This window comes from Pinus tabuliformis, chromosome 7, assembly GCF_031772625.1.
Source record: "Pinus tabuliformis cultivar Carrire ecotype Pingquan chromosome 7, CPIR1, whole genome shotgun sequence".
Lineage (NCBI taxonomy): Eukaryota > Viridiplantae > Streptophyta > Pinopsida > Pinales > Pinaceae > Pinus > Pinus tabuliformis.
Genome location: NC_142293.1, coordinates 63,306,652 through 63,328,768, shown reverse-complemented (window position 1 = coordinate 63,328,768; position 22,117 = coordinate 63,306,652). Strand labels below are relative to the sequence as shown.

The 22,117-nt window shown below is 43.2% G+C and overlaps 1 protein-coding gene across 1 annotated transcript in view; it reads left to right on the top strand.

The window, feature by feature from the left end:
• The window catches only part of LOC149245217 (peptide-N(4)-(N-acetyl-beta-glucosaminyl)asparagine amidase-like), a 226,844-nt gene that overhangs the window by 127,486 nt on the left and 77,241 nt on the right, over positions 1 to 22,117 (top strand). The gene's annotated exons all lie outside the window — the stretch shown is intronic.

Below are 22,117 nucleotides of genomic sequence, written 5' to 3'. Positions count from 1 at the left end.
GTGTCAAAACATATGCTAATGCATGAAATGGAACATTTAGCATATCCCATCGGTTTTCCACCTCTTCACGAATATAATTGTACAAGGTGGTATCTCTAGGCTCAACAATGTCTTTAATCTGCCCCAACATGCTATCCATTTGCTCATACACCTCCCCAATTACTGGTCGATCTGAATCTGCAAACTTGATCATGTAATAAATTGGTTTGGTGAATTGCAAAACATATTTAACCTGTGACCAAAAGTAACTGTCAAGAACAGTGTCCTTGACTTCATTAGCACCATCTGTGTCATTGTTAATTTCATCCCATGTTTCAGCACACACCAGATTAGTTAAAGCTTGTCTCACCCTCACTAGCCGCCTAAAGGTGAGGTAATAACTAGCAAATCTTGTCTTTGCAATTTTAAGCAATTGCAACTTGGAGTAAGTGCCATAGAAGTAGTTTACCCTTGTATGCCCTGTGATGAATTTAATGAGCTGCTTCCCTTTCCTGTAAACCTCAGCAATCCACCCACAATCTTTGTGTTTCACAATATCATGCATCAAAAGGTTCAATGTGTGAACCAGGCACCCAGACCAAAAGATGTGTGGATGAGTACGCTCAATAATTTTTCCTGCTAACTTACAATTTGCTGCATTATCTGTGATCACTTGAACCACATTATTCGGACCAACATCTTTGATTGATTTCAATAGGAGATCTGCAATGTTTTGTGCAGTTGCACTGATGGAGGAGGAGTCATGAGATGCAATAAATACTGCACCACTAGAAGAAACACCAAAACATTTATCAAATGTTGGTTTCTAATATTTGTCCACCCATCTGATACAATGGATACCCCAGAATCCACCCACTCATGTGTAAAACGTGTCAAAGCTCTTTGAACCTTAGCTTTTTCTCTTTCTAATAACACTGTTCTAGCTTTCTCATAGTTGGGGGCCTTGTATCCTTTTGGGGCTTCATTGATGGCCTTTACCATTTCATGCCAATAGGGAGAGCGAAGCACATTGAATGGTACACCGCAAGCACAAAGAAAACGGACTATCTTTCCATCCACATCATCCCTCCCAGCAACATTAAGGAAATCCCCTATTGTTTTTCTACCTCCAGAGGTTGCAAAAGTACCATGAGGAGATGGGCAACTACCAAATTTAGAGGTTGCACTTGATTCAGAATGAGTTTTTTGTTTCTTGTTTTTTTGTTGTGCAGCCATCTCTATTTGGATGTATTTTGTTCTTTGTTCAGCTGAAATTTTTGGGCAAATTTGTACCCCCACAGAACCCTTTTTTTCATCACTGTCCAGCACCCCACAAAGATGCCTCCTCAGACGGGTATATGAACCACAATATGGTTTTCCTCCATGACAATCATGAGGGCACATCCATTTGTAAGATCCACCACCCTTTCCCCCATCAAGTTTGGTCACATAGTTCCACAAGGGTGTTGTTGTACCTTTCCCATCTTGTGCTTCAGTGTCCCCTTCAAGTTCATCCCCTTCCTCTTCAAACCCTTCCTCCTCATCATACATTGGGTCACCAAGTTCATCCCCTTCCTCTTCCCCTCTATTCCTCACCCTTGCCATCATTAAAACCAAGAGTGGAATGATACATAGAAGCCAAAAGAACACCATCTTGGAATATGGATATAGGTGGTGGACAACCTGTAAATAAAGGAGCAAGTACAAACAATGGGAAAGAGTAGGAGAGGGAGGAGAAAAATACAATTTTTTTTTCAAAAAAACAAGGGAGTTTGGGGTTTGAACTTACCTCTTTAGCTCTTGTAGATGAAGTCCTCCAAGCTCTTGCTCCAAGCTCCTCCTCCTTCTCCTAGCTCCTCCTTCTTCACTCCTCCAAGCTCTCCTCTCTTCTCCTCTCCTTTCCTCTCTTCTCTTCTCCTCTCCTCTCTTCTCTTCTCCAACTCTCATAAACTCAAAGTGAGAAAATGAGAAGAGAATGGGGGCTTTATTCTTTTCTAAACTCACCCTAAACTAACCCTAACCTCACCCTAACCCACCCCCTCATGCTAACTTAAGTGAACTTTTTTAAAAAAATTAAAAAAAAAAACCAAGTAACATGCTGCCCGCGCGGAGGAGAGAGGAAGCGCGCTTCCGGGCCTCGTGAAGCGTGCGCTTCCGGGCCTGAAGCGTTGCGCTTCCGGAGGCCAGAAGCGCCCTCCGAAGCGCGGATCCGGGCAGCCGCTTCCAATATTCCAGGAATCGTTTTTTTTTAACGGAATCGCGCTTCATAAAATCGGAATCGCGCTTCGGGGAGAGGTTCCGGAACGCTTCCGTACGGGACGCGATTCCGGCCTCGGATCCGGGGGGGGGGGGCGATTCCTGCAACACTGGCTACAGTACACCGAGAACAGCACTTGGAGAGATTACTCGCCCATACGATAGGGTAGTCGGGTTGTACGGCTAAGGGTACGGTTGATCCTCCTTAGTTAGAGCCCTGAAACATTGGGCCGAGTACTACTGTTAGACCCTTATGTATATTGTGATCTGTAGCACCTGACACTCCTCGAGACCATAGTTCCCTTTTCTATCTTGGGATCACGCATCATCTCTGCCAGATCCGCTTGCGCAAAGGGGTGCAGCAGCAGCAGACATCAGTCCCGCAATTCCGAGTTAGCAGACCAGCCATTCCGATCTATTAGATCCATCAGATCCGCAGCAGCAATCTGTTCCGCCGCTCAGAGCTATCCGATCCGCCATTCAGATCTCTCAGATCCACCTGATCTGAGTAGTTGTGTGGGGTTCCTATATCGGGGCATGATTTTCGCAGGACTTTTGGCAGCATTGACATTTTGAGGATTCGGCTACTGCAGTATTCCTAAGGAAGGAGTAAAACTCCGTTAGGGAAAAAAAAAAAAAATATCCCGGGGCGCTTATTGGTGATCTAGCCCATCAGAATCAGGACGACGAGCTGAGCACGGTGGTACCATTCAATTCTTAGTGAAATTTTTTTTGGGCGGTCCCAAATTTCAAGAACATCAGGTCGGTGCATGGTAGAAACTAGAGCTCAAGCTATGGCCAATGAGAGGATGGACAAACTTGAACAATCCTTGCAATCCCTCCAAATTCAGCTTGACAGACTAACTAGCATAATCCCGAAGGGCAAGGAGGAAGCCCATGAGGAGGCGTATATTGGCAATGGACACAGTGAGGGTGAGTCTAGCCACTCTCTTCACCTCTGGGGCCCCCACCAACAATCCCGTCCGCGACCTCCCAAGTTGGATATGCATAAATTTGATGGTTCTCACCCGGCAGCATGGATAGCACAAATGGAGCAGTATTTCAATCTGAATAACATCTTAGATAATGAGACTCAGCTTATGGTGGGGAGCATGTACTTGGACAATGAAAGGTGGCAATGGTGGGAATGGCTTCAACGTTGCAGTGGAACTTTTGTGACTTGGACCACCTTCAAAAAAGCTCTTACAGAACGTTTTGACTAGGAATCTTCTTTTTTGGGTCGTCTTACTAAGCTCCGACAGACTGGCACAGTGGATGAATATATTACAGCCTTTGAAGCCTTAGCCTTCCGCACTAGGGGTCTCTCAGATGTGTTCTACACGGAATGTTTTATTAGCGGTCTTAAAGAAGCCATAAAAGCCCATGTCCTACTGCACCACCCTCCCACATGGACGGAGGCTTGCAAGGTAGCTCGTAACATGGAACGTGTGTTAGCAGCCCAGTACAGTGGCCCAAATTTCACCGCTAAGGGTCGCCCCCCACAGGCTCACAGCACGACTCAAACACTTAAGGTTCAAAAGGTGTCACCTGCAGAAATGGCCGAAAGAAGAAAGCAAGGATTATGTTACTACTGTGATGAAAAATACTCCCCAGGTCATAAATGCAAGGAGCACAAATTTTTTCAAATTGATGCCACTGATTACAGCGCATCGGAGGAAGATCCACCACTGGAGGAACATGAGGCAGTAGAAGAGGACAACCAAAAGGACAATGTCCCTGACGAACCAGTTATTTCGCTGCATGCTTTGGCAGGGATTTCTTCACCTCAAACTCTCAAAATCAGAGGTTTTATTAAACATCGCCCAGTAGTAGTCTTGATTGATAGTGGAAGTACACATAATTTCATCCATCAAAAAGTCGCGGAAGCAGTGCATTGTTTTGTACGAGCAGTTTCTAACTTCCAAGTCCAAATTGCGGATGGGGGCACAATGAAATGTGAAGGCCACTGTGAAAATGTCAAACTTCAAATGGGGGATTATCAGTTGAAGACCCACATGTTTGCCATACACATGGGAAGGTGAGACATTGTCCTCGGTGCTGAATGGCTTCGCACTCTTGGGCCAATCACAATGGATTTCCAGGAGTTATATATGAGTTTTAAACAGAACAACTCCACACATACCCTCCGTGGACGCCAGGTGGGAGCTCCCTCTATCATCAGCTCGCATAGGATGGAAAAATTGCTAAAAAAGGGCCATCATGGAGTTATAGCTCAATTTAATGCCATCCAAGCAGTCGAAACCAAGTCTCTGCCGATTCATCCTGAGATGCAACAGATTTTAAATAACCATCTGCCGGTCTTTGACAAGCCTCATGAGCTTCCACCCTCGAGAGGGGAACATGATCATAGCATCACCTTGGTTCCTGGGGCCCAACCCTCAAATGTGTGCCCATACAGATATCCATTCACCCAAAAGAATGAAATAGAAAAAATAATCAAGGAACTTTTGGAAGCAGGTGTCATTCGTCCCAGTATTAGTCCTTATTCATCACCGGTGGTCATGGTGCTCAAGAAAGATGGGGAGTGGCGGATGTGTCCAGACTTCAGGGCCCTCAATAAGTTGACAGTCAAAGATAAATTTCCCATTCCGGTGGTTGATGATTTGCTGGATGAATTCAATGGGTCTCAATTCTTCACTAAGTTGGATCTTCGCTCAGGCTACCACCAAATTCGCATGAAGGAAGTCGACATTCCAAAGACTGCTTTCCGAACTCATGAAGGCCATTATGAGTTCTTGGTCATGCCATTCGGTCTTTGTAATGCCCCATCTACTTTTCAGAGCCTTATGAACCACCTTCTCAAACCATATCTCAGGAAATTTGTCCTTGTCTTCTTCGATGACATCCTCATCTATAGTTGCACTTGGGCCGCACATCTTCAGCATGTAGATCTACTCTTGCAACTGCTCCGCAAGCATAAATTATTTGTCAAGATGTCCAAGTGTTCATTTGGCATGGAAGAAGTTGAGTATTTGGGCCACATTGTGGGGCGTGAAGGTGTCAAGGTGGACCCCAAAAAGATCCAGGCAATGCAGGATTGGCCTCAACCTAAGACCTTGAAGAGCCTGAGAGGATTTTTGGGTCTCACAGGCTATTATCGCAAATTTGTCCGCAATTATGGTCGCATAGCGAAGCCCCTCACTCAACTCCTGAAGAAAAATTCATTCTTCTGGAATGAGGACGCACAACAGGCATTTACAACTCTCAAAAATGCCATGTGTTCCACTCCAGTCTTAGCACTACCTGACTTCACCAAATCTTTTGTCATTGAATGTGATGCTTCGGGTACGGGTATTGGGGCGGTCTTAATGCAGGAAGGGCGACCTTTGGCCTTCACAAGCCAACAACTAAGTGGGAAGAATCTGGGCCAATCTACCTATGAGAAGGAAATGATGGCCATTTTACATGCAGTAGAGACCTAGCGACCTTACTTATTGGGGCGACGTTTCCAAATCCGCACAGACCATCACAGTCTTAAATATTTTTTGGAGCAACGCCTATCCTCCCCACAACAAAATAAATGGCTCGCCAAAATGCTGGGATATGATTATGAGATCATTTACAAGAAAGGGCAAGAAAATAGTGTAGCAGATGCATTATCTCGCCAATTTGAGGAGGGAAGTACCCTGCTAGCAATTTCCCTTCCCATTCCAGAATGGATTGAAGAGGCTCGCAGGGAATGGTTTTCACATCCTGGGCTCTCCCAACTCATTTCTCAATTGCAGGCGGATCCAAATTCCACCAAGGGCTACTCGTGGCAGGATGAGATTCTTCGCTACAGGGACAGAGTCGTAATATCACCAACATCCACCCTCAAAAGTCGCATTTTGGCAGAATTGCACTCATCCCCCATTGCAGGACATTCAGGCTTTCAGAAGACGTATGCTCGCACCAGAAGATCATTTTTTTGGACAGGCATGAAAAAGGACATCCTCACTTTTGTAGCAGAATGCGATGTCTGTCAACGCCACAAAGGGGAGACCGTCAAAGCACCAGGCACATTACAACCGTTGCCCATCCCGACAGCAATATGGATGGAGGTTTCTATGGATTTCATTACAGGTCTTCCAAAGTCAGGAAACAAGTCAGTCATCATGGTGGTTGTGGACAGACTTTCGAAGTATGCTCATTTCTGTGCCCTACCCCACCCGTTTACACCGACTTTGGTCGTTCAATCTTTCATGGATCAGATCTTCAAATTGCATGGCATGCCCACTTCTATTGTGTTCGATCGCAACCCGATCTTCACCAGTAATTTTTGGCAGGAACTCTTCAGGCTACAAGGCACCCAACTAAAACTCAGTACTTCTTATCATCCACAAACGGATGGTCAAACGGACGCTGTCAACAAATGTCTGGAAAACTACCTTAGGTGTTTCACTTCAGAAAAGCAACATCTTTGGGTACAGTGGTTACCTCTGGCTGAATGGTGGTATAACACCAACTATCATGCCACCACCAAAATGACTCCCTATGAAGCAGTGTATGGTCAACTCCCTCCTTCCCCTACTTATATCAAGGGGGGCTCAAAGGTACAAGCAGTGGATCAACTCCTACAAAACCGCGCAACCATGTTCGCCCATCTTAGAGAGAATCTTCATCAAGCTCAAAACCGCATGAAGCAACAGGTAGACCAGCATCGCTCAGAGCGCCAATTTCAAGAAGGGGATCAGGTCTTTTTGAGGCTGCAACCATATAAGCAAACATCACTCAAAGACAAGGGTTGTCAGAAACTATCTCCAAAATTCTACGGGCCATATCAAGTACTTCAGCGCATTGGAGAAGTAGCCTACCTACAAGCTGGCTTTGCCGCCTACTGCAAAAATCCATCCAGTTTTCCATGTCTCATGCCTCAAGAAAGTGATTGGGAACAATTGCAGAATTCAATCCAGTCTACCTAAATTGGACGAGGAAGGGTCAATCTGGCTCCAACCTGAACAGGTCCTAGACACATGAGAAAGGCATCTGCGTGGCCGCATGATTAGGGAAGTTCTCGTCAAGTGGAAAGACACCTCTCTGGAAGATGCAACTTGGGAATCAGCCACTATTCTTCACCAGTTTCCGCAGCTTCAGCCTTGAGGACAAGGCTATTCTTAAGGGGGAGGGCATGTTAGGGTCCCACCCTGACCCCCTTATTTATGTAGTGGGATCGAGTCATAGTAAAGAGTCAATAAAGCCCATATTAATAATTGTAAGTGGTTAACCCGCAATTAATGACGGGACCACAGTTAGTTGCAAATGGGCCATGGTATTAGATAGATGGTATTAATAAAACCCATGGTATTGATCCATGGTATTGCATGTATGAGTCATATATAAAGGATAGAGACTCCCTGCGAGGAGCATCGTGTCTTATTTTTGAATCGAGCTCTGCTCTATTGGAGGTTGCCCCCTCGAAGAGGCCAGTGAACATTGCTTTCTGAATAATAAAATATTTGTTGTTGTCTCTCACTATTCTATGTTCTGGGTATCTTTCTTCGCATATTCTGTATTTGGGTATCTTTTTGCAGGTTATGAGCATAACACTTTGCCATCCTTGAGTTGGGCCATTGCATCCTCCACTTCTTGCATAGAGATAGGCTGGAGAAGCATAGTGTTGTGGTCCGCGTGATGATTTTAGGAATGTGCTACGTAATAGATCGAATAGCTTGGTTTCTGCCGCCCGGGGGTTCTCGAAGAATGTCCTGAAAGTACTCTATAAATTCTTGTTCCACTTCTTCATGCACCTCCAGACGCTCCCCTTGCTGATTATTAATGAAGGCAATGTTATTATGCATTCTCCTTTGAATGGTAGACCTGTGAAAGAATTTGGTATTTTTCTCCCCATCCTTTAGCCATCTGATCCTGGATTTTTGTCGCCACAGGGTCTCTTCTTGTTGCCTTCGTGCTTCAATCTGGGTTAAGAGGACCTGCTCCTGTTGCGCATAGACTTCCGTTCTTCCCTCAGAGATAATACGCTGTTGTAGTGTATTCATTTGCTGCTCCAGCACTTTCCGATGATCAAAAATGTTGCCAAACTGAGTGCGGTTCCATGATTTGAGAACTTGTTTAAGGTATTTTAACTTTTGTTGAAACTGGAACATCTTGGCTCCTGCAGGGGGAGTGAAGGATTTCCAGGCTTCGATAACTACTTCTTTGAAGTTAGGATGAGAAAACCAAAAGGATTCAAAGCGGAAAGGTCTATTGCACTTAGAGCCCGGACGCGACCACTGTAGCATTATGGGCCAGTGATCAGAGCCCACTTGAGGCATGATGGAAGCATGAAAGTCCCCACCCAGGTGAATGGCATTATCCGACATAAGGAATCGATCCAGCCTAGAAGCTATATGCTGTGGTCCTCTTCTTTTATTGGTCCATGTATACATACCATTAGAAGTCTGAAGGTCCATTAACTGATTCCTGTGGATGAAGTCTTTGAAGCCGATACTGTCACCTTCCAGCCTCGATCTTCCTCCTATTTTTTCCTCCAAAGCTGTGATGATGTTGAAGTCACCGCCACAAATCCAAAGGGGAAAGCTCCTATCAGAGTTGAGAGCTGTGAGTGTGTCCAGCAGATCCAACTTTTTTTGTAAATCTTGTGGGAAATACACATTAGAGAGATGACCATGGATATTGGTCCCGATTAGGTGGAAGGTTGTCTGAATAAAGAAGTGTGAGGCATGAAAATCTTGAAGAGAGAGAACTTGAGGGTTCCACACAATTGCTAACCCTCCTGAAGCTCCTGAAGCATCCACTGAGACTGAGCGGCTTCCTGACCAGGCTTTATTTAGAATCTTTTCTAGTACAGTGCTATTGCATTTTGTTTCTTGTAGAAAGACTAATGAAGGCTTTTCTTGCTGGATCATATTTTTTAACATTCTGTGTTTTGCAGGGCTATTAAGCCCTCTCACGTTCCATGAGATGTGCTTCATGAGGAACAATGGGGAAGAGATTTGAAAAACTTGGTCAGCTTGGGAAATCTACCTGATTCCACCAGCATTTCTCCAATAATAATGGTCCGCTGCAGATCCGTTTTGCGCCCACGTTTCTTCGTATCTTTCAGTATTTTTTTTCCATCCCAAGGACTGCCTGCCTGAATACCAAGACATTTGTTATGCTGTGCTCTGGCTAAAACTACTTCAAGTCTTTCTATTTCCCGGGGGGGTATAGCACTGAATTCTTTCTGTCGACACGCTGCTTCCAATCTGAGAATGTCCAGACCTCCCAGATCTACACTTTCTGGTTCCTCATCCATATGTATCGGTATGTTCTGTTCTTCCTCGTTTGACTCTTGATGGATTCTGAGAGCTAGAGCTGCATCTACCTCCATGTTGGAAGACTGTAGGGCTGTATCTGGAGCTTTTTTATCAGAGGAGGTAGAGGCGGGGATGCTGGTGAGATCGGAGGCTGAGAGCGGAGCTGAAGATTTTGGAGGAGGGGGGGGTGAAGAAGGAGATGGATCTGAAGTAGGGTTTAAAGGGAGATCCTCCATGTTATTTTGAGAAGTCAGGATTTCGAAACTGTTCCGAGTTTCAGGTATCTTGAGATTATCTGGGGCGACTTGAGATTTCTTGGCGTACTTTCTTCTACTGGAAACCTTTGTGAATCCCTCAGCATCTTTGCTCGTCTCATTGACAGGGGCTTTAGACTGAAGATTCAGAGGGCAATCCCTGAAAAGATGGCCATGTTCGTGGCATTTCCTGCAACGAAAAGGAACATGCTTGTAGTCTATTGTTTGGACCCATTCAAAATCGTCATGAAATAGACTTACCGAGTCCGCGAGTGCTTTGGCCAGATGCATGTGTACACAGATCCTGGCATAGGAGGTGTATCTTCGGAGTTTGGTTTCCTCAGCAACTTTGATGAAAACCCCCAGGCTATTGCCTATGTCCTTTAAGGTCTCCTCGTTCCAGTATTCCAGGGGAAGTGAGTACAAACGGATCCATACTAGAGCCCAGTTGAAATCTTCTTTGTCTGGATTGAACCTCTCAATCCAGTCACGAAGGTACAAGCCTGCAGAGTTGAAGAAGTACGGGCCTCCCTCAAAGATACGAGTTTTGTCCTCCAGACAGTTGAAAGTAGCAGTGAAGAAGCCCTTGGGACCGAGCTGCAGGGTTACTTGTCCTTTAGGCTTCCATTTGGAGGCGATCCATCCTTGCAGGGCCTTTTCAGTTGGCCAGAATCCGAGGAACTTGCCTATGAGTGCATGATCCCTCATGTATTGGATTTGGCTGTTGATTCGGTGACTGGGGAGATCTATTTTGATTCTTTCTGCAGACTTGGGGATGCATGTAGCAGAGGACGCCTTTGGCTGTGACGGCGAGGCATTCTGGTCAATGCCTTTGTCCTTGGCGGCCTTGGAAACTGCAGCAGAGGCACCAGCATTGTCGATGGCAGGATCTATGTCATGTGCGACCAGTGGGGTGGGGCAAGGACTGGCCTGAGTGTCTGCGCTTGCAGAAATGCCAGAAGAGGGACCGATGGATGGAGGGGGGGCCGCGCCCACCCCTTCGGAGGGCGGATTCATGGAGAAGCGTCAACGGAGATCAGAATCAGGTGAGCAGTGAGCGCAATGGTGTAGAGCAGCAGGGTATACGTAGAAACCCTAGCAGGAGCAGCATCATCGACCTCTGCAACACAGTTTTATATTAATACACATCAATATTTTATTTTCCCTAAGTTTAGACTTAGGGACTCCATTAAAAATATTAATTATTTTAATATCTCCCAAACTGTTTAGAATCTGCCCAAACCCTTTCTGGGTATTGGAGATTTCATGTGCCTTAGCCTCTCTACCAATTTTCGTGGCTAGAGCACATCCGATGCTACCCCAAATCAACACTCTCTCTTAGCAAGGACTGTGCTCTAGTAATACTCCTCACTGAGTATCACCCTGATCATCTTGCATCAGTCCTTGTGCTGATGCTAGGTCTGCTGCTCAACATCCTCTGCACTGCTGCATCCTGTACTGCTACCCATGGCCCTGCCACCGCCACTGCTGCATCCGTACGACAACTCCCTCTACATCCGTGTTGCCGCTGGTCCTTTCTCCCAACACTTCATCTGCACTGCAACTCCCTTTGCATCCTTGCTGTTATCACTCCCATTTCTGCTACTGAAACGGGTTCTTTACCATCCACATCTTTTCCCTGAAGTAGTCAAATTTTATCCTTCCAAGAGCCTTGGTGAGGATGTCCGCCACCTGTTCTCCTATAGGAGTGTAGCTCAACTGTACAACGCCTTGTTGGACACAGTCCCTTACAAAGTGACACCGGATATCAATATGTTTCGACCTATCATGAAACACTGGATTCTCAGAGAGCTTGATGCAACTTTGATTATCACACATGATCTTGGTCGCCTCCATATTCCTTCTGAATAGGTTCACAAGCAGTTTTGTAAGCCATATGGCCTTACATGAAGCTATGCTTGCCGCCATATATTCTGCCCCAGATGAGCTCAGAGCCATGGACTTCTGTTTCCTACTGGATCAGGAATCCTACTGCACCAGGAGGTCATTCCTGATCCAATGTTGAAATAGTACACAAAGGTACTTTTCCGATCCACTGAACTTCTTGCCTAATCTGCATCAGTGAATCCACTCAATCTGATATCCTTACTCCTGGTGTACAAGAGTCCATAATCGACTGTTCCCTGTAAATACCTGAGAACATGTTTGGCCGCTGCCCAATGCGCCCTCTTTGGTTCCACCATTAACTGACTGAGGGTGTTGACGGCGTAGCAAATGTCTAGCCTGGTATTGACCAAATACATCAGGGACCCTATGAGCTGCCTGTATAGGGTGGGATCGACGTCCTTGTCATCTGATGCATCAATCTTCTTCTAGTTGGTGATCATTGGCATAGCCATAGGTCTACAATCCTCCATCCTGAATCTTTTCAAGATTTCTGTAGCATACCTCCCTTGACCAAGGAGGATTTCTCCCTTCTGCTGCCAAACTTCCAACCCTAGGAAATAGTGCATTCGTCCCAAATCCTTCATATCGAATTCTGTGGCTAGATTCTTCTTGCAGTCCCCAATGAGTCTGGATGATCTTGTCAGAAAGAGATCATCCACATACAATACTAAGATTAGCAGCTCGTTCTCTACAACCAGATAGTAGAGATTCGAATCCGCGTCACTCTTGACAAACCCCATCTTCTGCAAGTAGCCATCTATTTAACCATCCTATGCTCTCGATGCCTGTTTCATCGCATACGAGGCTTTCTTCAATCTGCATACATGAGACTTATTCTCATGAGTTTCAAAGCCCTCTAGTTGTTCAATGTATACCTCTTCTTTTATTACTCCGTTCAGAAATGCCGTTTTGACATCCATCTGATGGATCTCCCATCCCATATGGGTTGCAAGAGATATCACGGTCCTAATAGATGTATACCTGGCTACCGGGGCGAAGGTCTCCTCATAGTCAATCCCTTCCTTTTGAGCATACCCCTTAGCCACAAACCTGGCCTTGTATTTCTCAACACTGCCGTCTGCAGCGTATTTGATCTTGTAGATCCATCTTGAACCTACCACTGATTTGTCTTGAGGTCTTGGCACCACCTCCCAGACATCGTTTACCATTATGGAGTTGTATTTCTCTACCATCGCATCTAGCCAAACCTGATGTTGAGCTGTCTCCTTGAAACTGACAGCCTCTCCATCCTGGGCTACTAATGCCTGATATCTATCTGGTTGTTTTCGCTCGCTCTTATTGTTTCTTGGCACATCGATGAAGTCCTCTGCATCTCGCAGAATCTGACAAAGTTCCCTGCTAGTTCTTCCTCTGCCAGCAGGTGCTTCTGTTTGCTCCTCCTCCTCATCCTGAGAATCTTCCTGTCCTGAGGAAGAATTCTTTACTTCTGTTGGTTGAAGAGGCTTAACCAACAACTCCTCTTTCGACTGCTCCTCGAAAGGCATCTCGCGAGATCTTCTGAAAGCCCTATCCTCCATGAACTTTACATCTTGTCGTACTACTACCTTCCTGCTCCCTGGAAGATAGATTCTGTATGCCTTAGGGTTCTCGCTATATCCTACCAGATATCCTTTTTCCGCAGTTTGATCCAACTTCTTCCTCTTTTCTTCGGCTATGCGGCAATATGCTAGACTCCCAAATATCCTGAAATGACTAACTTCAGGTGTGTTCCATGTGAAGACTTTCTCTGGAGTAATCTTGCCCACTGCCCGATGAGGAGTCCTGTTCTGAACATAGACTGTTGTGTTGCATGCTTCCGATAGGAATTTTGGCATATCCTGATCATACATCATGGCCCTAACTGCTTCTACAATAGTCTTGTTCTTTCTTTCTGCTACCCCATTCTGCTCCGGATTATATGGAGCTGTCAACTCTCTTTTGATGCCCTCCTTAGCGCAAAAATCAGTGAAGTCCTTATCGACATAGTCTCCACCATTATTTGAGCGCAAAAATTTTATTTTCTTCCTAGTCAGATTCTCCACTAGAGCCTTGAACTCCTTGAATCGACAAAAAACCTCACCTGTGGTTTTCAGAAAATAAATCCAAGTTTTCCTTGAGTGGTCATTAATGATGGTAAGGAAATACTCGGCACCACTGAGAGCTTTGACGGACATAGGTCTGCAGATATCAGAGTGTATCAATCCTAGCACACTCTTGGCCCTGTGTTTACTCCTAGGAAATGCTGCCTTGGCATACTTTCCTAGAACACATCTCCTGCATACATCATCTCGTTCCATACTCAGATCCGGAACCCCTGTTACAGTGCTCCTGAGAATTCTCAGAGCTCCATGGTGCAAGTGACCCATTCTTCTGTTCCATATTTCGTTCAAGTCCTTGTTTCTATGACTGCCTATTAGTGCCATTGGTGATTCTAGTTGCAATCTATACAACCGATTACTTTTGATCTCGATCTGCACTTTCTTTTTCCAGCTCGGGTGTTTGACGTATACCTTCTCCTCGATGTAGACGTCATAGCCCTTGCCTTGTAGTTGTGACACGGAAAGTATGTTCATCCCCAATCCTGGTACATGCAGCACATATGTAGCACGAAACCGTTCTCCTGATTCTATTTGAAAAACTATGGTACCCTTCCCTACTAGAGTACACTATGCCTTGTTCCCCATGGTGATCTGAAAGTTCATCTTCTCTTCTCGATATTCTGAGAAACACTCCTTGATTGCCGTCAAATGCCACGAAGCTCCACTATCTATATACCATACTTCTGATGATGCAGCATTAGTCATACATGCCACTTATTCTTCTAGCCTGGAAGCCAACATAGAGAAATCGAAATCTCTTTCTCTTGTGCAATCTTCTGAAAATCTGTGTGAGTCCCCTGACGTGGATGCCTCTGCTTCGTGGTCTAAACCCATAACTGATTTTCCCTTTCTGTCTCTGATTACTTCCTCTGATACCATGTGAAAATTCTATCATTGCAGCAACTGATTTATTTTTCCTACTTATTCCACAATAAGTTATTTATGAAATTACTTCAATAAACATTAAAATAAATACTGCTGCAGATATCACACCGTAATACAGAAACAAACATATGCACAAGCATTAACACATTGACACAGATATTTTGGACAACAGTCCCTGGAAAAACCCAATGTGGGAAAACCGGTGCAGCAAGGGAGGATTTTATTATTCAACAATTCTTCAGTACAACAGGGTGCCAAACTGGCTTACCCACAGAGAGAAATAATTCTCCAACACTTCTCCCAATCCTAGCGTTAGCCCGGTTGACCTCTGCGTGGCTCTCAAACCCTCTGTGTCAGCCCTGGGCCTCTTTGCGTCACCCACGCAGGCCCAGCAAGTGACTGTGCAGTCTTCTGCTACCTCTGTGTCTGCCTCTCTTGCCTCAACGCTGATCTTCAGTGGTTGATCCCGCCTCTCTGCTCCGTACTTGCTGCCTCCTGACTGCTCACTAGACCACTGGTTCAATTTCTCAGCTAACCCCGCTCCAGAAATTGAACTAACTAGTCTCCCTCAGTGTGTTCTCCAAGTGACCCTCAAGCCTCCTCTTATACTTTTCTTGTTGACAAATCAACGGCCGAGATTAAGTCCCTAATCAATGGCTAAGATTAGATCTGGCTTGATCCATGACTTTTGGACCATTATAACACAATTTTATATTAATACACATTAGTATTTTATTTTCCCTAAGTTTAGTCTTAGGGACTCCATTAAAAATATTAATTATTTTAATATCTCCCAAACTGTTTAGAATCTGCCTAAACCCTCTATGGGTATTGGAGATCTCATGTGCCTTAGCCTCTCCACCAATTTTCGTGGCTAGAACACATCCGATGCTACCCCAAATCAACACTATCCCAATACTTGCAAATGATTATACAAGAGCATTTAAGGTGCAAGTGTTGAAGAATGAAGGGCACTAGTGTTTGTTAGGATTCTTCACTGCTTGATAACAATTTGTGAAGCACTTTTACAATTATCTTAGCTTGGTCTTCTTCTTCTTATTAGTGTGTGTATTTCATCAAACTGCTACCAAAAACATAAAGACAAGAACACAAATGTTGGCTCTCTGCCAGGGCCAGAATCTCTTTCTCTTAGGGAGGAAAACCATTCAGTAGGTTTCTCTTATTGAAGCTTCTTATTGATCACTGCCAAACACTAGACCCTTGATTAGGATGTTCTCCAAGCACAAGTCAAGTCCTTTTTATTTTCTGCACTTGGTTCCTTGGCACATAGACTTCCTCCTTTTGGCACTTTGCTCCCTAGCACTTCGTCCTCTTTCTTTGTTTCTTGTCTAGAGATATACCTTCCTTGAGTGAGCCTTCTAGATGAGATGTTCCTCTTCTATCCTTTGCTCAAGTAGACTTCTTCTTTTGTTGACCAAACAAGATCCTTCTTGAGGTATGGGTGTATGACTGTAATTCTGTTCTGCTGCCCTAGTTTTTCCATGTGTGGAGGTACCCTTAGTGAATTAGGGTCCTTTCACCTTCGCTAGAGAGAAAGATTTCTTCGCTTGAGTTGGGAGGCCTTGTAGGCCTAATATCTAGCCCAAACACTAACGAATCTTGCACTGAAATGCTACTGCTGTTATATCCGCAATCTGCCCTCTTCTACCTCGCACGTGACTGTTTTCTGCCCTAGAAACAATCCTTTTACTTCGTTTTGACTTCCTTCCTTCCTCGCTTTGCTTGGATACCCTTAGACTTGTCTTTTTCTTCACTTTCCTTGGCTGTCCTTCTTTGCTGATTTCAGAGGAGAGTTGCTTTTTGTTATAGTGGAGTGGACAGCCTCTATATATAGAGGACTGTCCCTCCTTTTAGGCTGACTAGAAGGCCGGCATGCTATCTTTAGGCCGACACGAATTTATTCCATTGTTTTGTTTCATTTGGAGGACGTTGCTGCATGGAGAGAACTTGGAATTTGCTTTGAGGTATTCCTTTGACTCTTATACAATTTTATACAGTGTAACATGCCCTCTAAGGGTCTTACGTAAATACATTGACTTTTGACTTCCTAGAAGCACTTAAACATGTGCTTGACCTACTTCAATGAACAAGAAACTCATTGAGATATATTATAAAAATAATATTTCTTTTCTTGAATAAATACAACTATCAAAAGTACATTTATGAAGACCAAACCTAGTTACATTTCCTTCAACAGCAAGAAGTGAAATGCCAATGAATGCAAGAAGAACATGCTATGCAAAAATGTGAATGATGGCAGTCAATGATAGACTAGATGGCAGCCAATTGAAACCACCCTGCCAAACACGAGGTGCAGACCATATGCAAGGGGACACAAGGGACCAATGCCTTGATGCATTTTAGAACTTTTAAAATGCCACTGTCTAGCAAGATCATACTTCAGTATGCTTCTCAAAACAGTATGACAGTCAATATAAATTATAAATTATGCCAAACAGTCAATACCCAATCTTTTGTAAGTGAGTTTGCAAGTATGTTAGGTTCTACAATTAGAGATGAAGAGGTTCTACAATTAGAGAATACAAGCTCCAAAATGATACACGGCCTAGCCTCCTTCACAAACTCTCCTAATGCCCACAACCTCCTTGGAATAAGTCTTGAAGCTTGAGAGGACCTACAAGAAAGAACATTAGGGCAGCAAAACTTTAACAAAAGTTAGTGTGAAAAAGAGAGCATGTAAGTGGATGATAATGCTACAAAATAATATACAAAAGCTAAATTAAATGATGGGAAAAGACTCCATCACTTGTCTAGCTTATAAGAAGCTATTGACTAGCTAGATAAAGAGATGAAAGCACAAGATCAAAAGATATGAAAGATTTTTTGATATTTTGACTTATGCATAAACTATGTAAAAGAGAACCCTGCAAGAATAAGTACTTTTAAAGATTAGACTTATGAAATTCAAATAACGATGAGAGCTCCTTGAAAACAATGCCAAGAGTGGTTTGGTCTCTTGAAGACTTTCTCTCAGGCTTGCTAGTTGATTCAACAATGATCTTCTACAAAACTTTCAACACACATTAGTTCATATGGATTAAATCAATAAACAAGGGTGAGATAACTTTAGAAATTTATATGAAAACAGCTAGAGGTAGTCTATACCTAGAGCATATTCATAAACCAATTGTAAATGTAAGATAACTATACATCTACTATTCTATAAAAGCATATGAGCAAATAAAATATAACTCAAAGACACAAGTAGAGAGGATTATACCATCAATGAACCAAACACATGCTCCAATGGAATAACAATCATGAATGAACCCCAAAGTCTTTTTATTCAAATGAAGAACAAGAGTACATAGAAACAAAGCTTCCCCAAGCACAATAGCTCATTGCAAAAGATACAATATGAGAGCCCAAGGCTCAATTATATGGGAAAATGGTTGGAGGTCCCAATGAAGAACCAAATGTCAAGTGTGATGATGACAATCCCAAAGCTCTATCATGCAATTTGAATTCACTAGAGATGCCCACACAATCCTTGAGAGGAGCTAACTCGTTGTTGAGGAGGGACAAGTGTATATGGGAGTGGAGTGGCAGGAGACCACTCTCCACTCATTTTCAGTCAAACTCCAAGTCAAAGGCCACCAAAAATATGACTCATCAAGGCAATTCGAATTCCCCTCCATAATAAATGCGTTTTTCCTTGGGAATCTTGTGGTCCCCTCCAAAAATTTGATTTTCTTGGAGCACATGTCTTTTCCTTGATTTTAGGAGTCCACATCACCTTGAGACTTCACTTTAACTCCTCCATGATTTTCCACCTCATTTCCACATCATTTGGCATGTGTGGATATTTATTTTTCTTCATTTATTTAATTGCTGGCTCAATTTATTGTCATATTTTCCACTAAACTTAGGAAAAATGGGTTTTGAGGGTCCAGAACACAATTTTAACTCCTCAAAATGTGTCTTCGTAGAAAGTTGAGGGTGAGAGGTGCAATTTTTATTACTCATACCCCATAGAACTTCTCTAGACATCACTTATTACATTTCAGATATAAATTTTATTCCAATTTCCGCCTTGCGAGGAATTTAAAAAAATAAAAAATGACCTCGTAGACCTGACCAAATTCCACAAAACTTTATGAGTGATCTAGTATGGTAATCTACAATGACTCTAGACACTAGGATTTACCTAAGGTCTCACCATCAAGCCGTACCCTGGCTTTGGGGCTATGCTTGGAGGAAAAACCTCAATTAATTATTGAGTCCTCGTAAGGAGATGATAATTGACAAAGTGAAGAAAAAACTCCCAGAGTAATACTCACTTGATGACAAGGTCCCAAACTACCTAGGTCTGTTACATGACTCAATCTTTTCATACTAGCATCACTTTACATCATCCGCATAGGGCTTGTGGAATATGGGTACAACAGAAAATAATAAGAAGAAGAAGTAGAGTTGAAAAATTTTGGTAATATGATGATCTCTGATGGTATAAGCATCCTTTGATACATCCTTGGGAATGGAGTCTTCAAATATTCTTCAGGTACCACTCCAATGGTCAACAAGCATGATCCTTGAGGAAGTCCACCTCATGGATCATTACTTGGCTACAGGGGCCCACAATATTCAATAGTGGGCTGGAAATTCAGTTACCGTAAGCCAAGGTGTGAGTCTGGGAGGCAAAAGGTTGAATTCTCAGCCAACAGAGGATCCAGAGGAGAGGCAGTGTAATACTCAGGAGGGGTGACACAAAAGCTGCCCAGTGTGACGCAGTTCTGCGCGAAGAACACGCAGAGGGTGACACAGAGCCTCCAGAGAAGAAGGATCAGTCACTGATTCTCCTGTGGCAGGGTGAGATCATTTCACCAGTCTTTTGTTCAGTATTCTCTTTGTATCGGATTGCTAGTTGAGCATCCTAGAATTGTATTCAGAATTTCTCCTGCACAGTGTTACTTGGGAGCGGGAGCGAAAGCGGGGAGCGGGAGCGAAAACGGGAGCAGGAGCGACATTTTCAGAAGCTCCTGGTTTGGGAGCAAATCCTGGAGTGTTTTTTTATAAAATATATTTATTTTTTATATTTTCTATATTTTGATACATATATGTCAACAAAAACATGTAGAATAATGAATTAGATATAAAAAACATAAAAAAACATAGATTGAACCATATAACAACAATCATCTAGAAGTTATAATTTTTGTCAACCACGTCCACAAGTTAGTAACATAGTAACATACAACATATTGAGTCTCATGATTCATCAATCTTAAAGTTTCAAGCTTTCAAAATTCAATATATAACATTTATCATCATTGATCACCAAAGTTGTACTTGTAAGCTAAGCGTAACCATTACAACAAATAATATCTAACATGAAATGAAATGTTATAAAATGAAATGAAATGAAACAACTTTCAACTTTCATGAAGCATCATATTCATAATTCATTACTAATGAGTTATAATTGCCAACTGCAAACTTAAATTGTCATATATTGTTTAAAAAAATATCATAATAAATATGAAAGAGTCAATAATTATAAAAGCTACTAGAAACTAGAAAAGAGAAGTAAATCTATTATCTATTTCTTATGCTTGGGCCTCTTGCCACCACGAGAAATGTCTAATTTTTTAGGCTTGCTGGAAAATCAAGATCTTTGTCATTAATATCACCCTCTAAGCATTAATATCTAGAGGTATCTTCGTCATTACCTCTGTATCTGTATAGGGATCTTTGTCATTAATATCACCCTCTAAGCATTAACATAAGATAGAAAAAGCATAGCATGTCAAGTCGAGATTTTGTTTGAGTGATGTGTATATTTTTAGGAGGGTCATGATAGAGGAGTTCGACAACCAATGTCACTAACATCAAGGTACATAGAGGGATTGATGCTCTTGATTAAATACGAGTTCCATACCCTAATACATGACAAAATTCAATGGAAACATTGCAATCCCCCAATCCTGAAATCCTGAAAAACTGATAAGTCTGCTGGATTTTGAATGAAATCTAAAATTCTACTTTCTCCATATGAAATCCAATGAGGCCGGAACCACTCTCAAACATCCTGAGTCATTTCATAGTAATGTTAAAAATTTAAGTAAAAGGATGAAAATGAAGATTAAGGAGAATGTCACTTTTACTTTAAGAATTTAACATTACCATGAATAGCATATCAATACTAGGGCCTAGACTTGATAATTAAGCTGCCCCACTCAAAAATTATTTGTTTTTTTCAAAAAAAAATTGCATTTCGAACATTACTACAAAAAAAAAAATTCAAAAAGGCAAAACGCTTCCGAAAACCTCCCAAAAAGGTAGGGAGCGAAATTTTTTTTAGGGAGTGCACTCCCGACCCGCTCTTGCCCAAAGCGCGGATTGGTAGCGGGATCGAGGGGTGGTGGGGCGCTCCCCCGCAACACTGCTCCTGCATAATAATAAACCCTCAGAGCTGCTGCACCGGTTTTCCTGCATTGGGTTTTTCTGGGGACTATTTGTCCAAAAATAACTGTGTCCTATGTGTTGTATTTTTCTTTCTTGCTCAGTATTTTGTTTCCGCATATATATTAATTAAGTGAAGGGTGCAGATGTTTTTGCTTCGATATTTACAGTAGAAGACAATAAATAACTTGCGTGATTTAAACAAGTAGGAGAAGTAACATCAATTTGCTGCAGTAGGGATTCTGGCTTAGGAATTTTCACATGGTATTAGAGCTAGTGCAGGTGAGACAAGAAGAGAAGAACCAGAAACCCCAATGCTGAGCAGAAGGGGAAATCGAAAAGCTGTAGGAGGTAGCAAGTCGAAACCCAGAGGGTTTGCACAGTTCTAGTCGAAGGGCTGAAAATTCGAGGTAGTCTCTCTCCGAGTGAGTTGACGAAGAGAAAGAGCTTCCAGTTCGAATTTTGCCGTGGCAGAGGGAGCAACGCTAAGCCTCAACGTGAGGAGCAGTTGGTGGATGCAGATTTTTTTAGTGGGCAACCTTCTCGGGCTGAAAAGACGTTAGAAGAAAGAAGAGGAGCATACTGAGGGAATACTTGCTCAGTGATTTCTTTTTGAGGAAATCAACATTTCTCAATTGCTGAGCAACAACTTACCAACTCCATCAGGGAGTGCGTAAGTCAGCGTAGGAGCTACGGAGTAGGGAGAAAGAGGTAGTTGTTTGACATTTTTCGGAGGAGATGGCAACCAGTGGCTTGAGGGACCATGACAGATTGGACGAAGCTTCTAAGTATGCTATCTGGAAGGCTAGAATGACCTTCTTGCTAGATGAGCATGCCCTCAAGACGTATGTTGATAATGTGGTAGCTGTCCCGGTGGATGCAGATCCGCTAAAGAAGTACAGAGCTGAGATGGCTAAGGCGAAAAGGATGATCTTGGATGGAGTCAAGGATCACGTGGTGTGCCATGTTGTAAGCAAATGGACCGCTAAGGAGATGTGGGATGCCTTGGCCACATTGTATCAGGGATCTTCCGAGT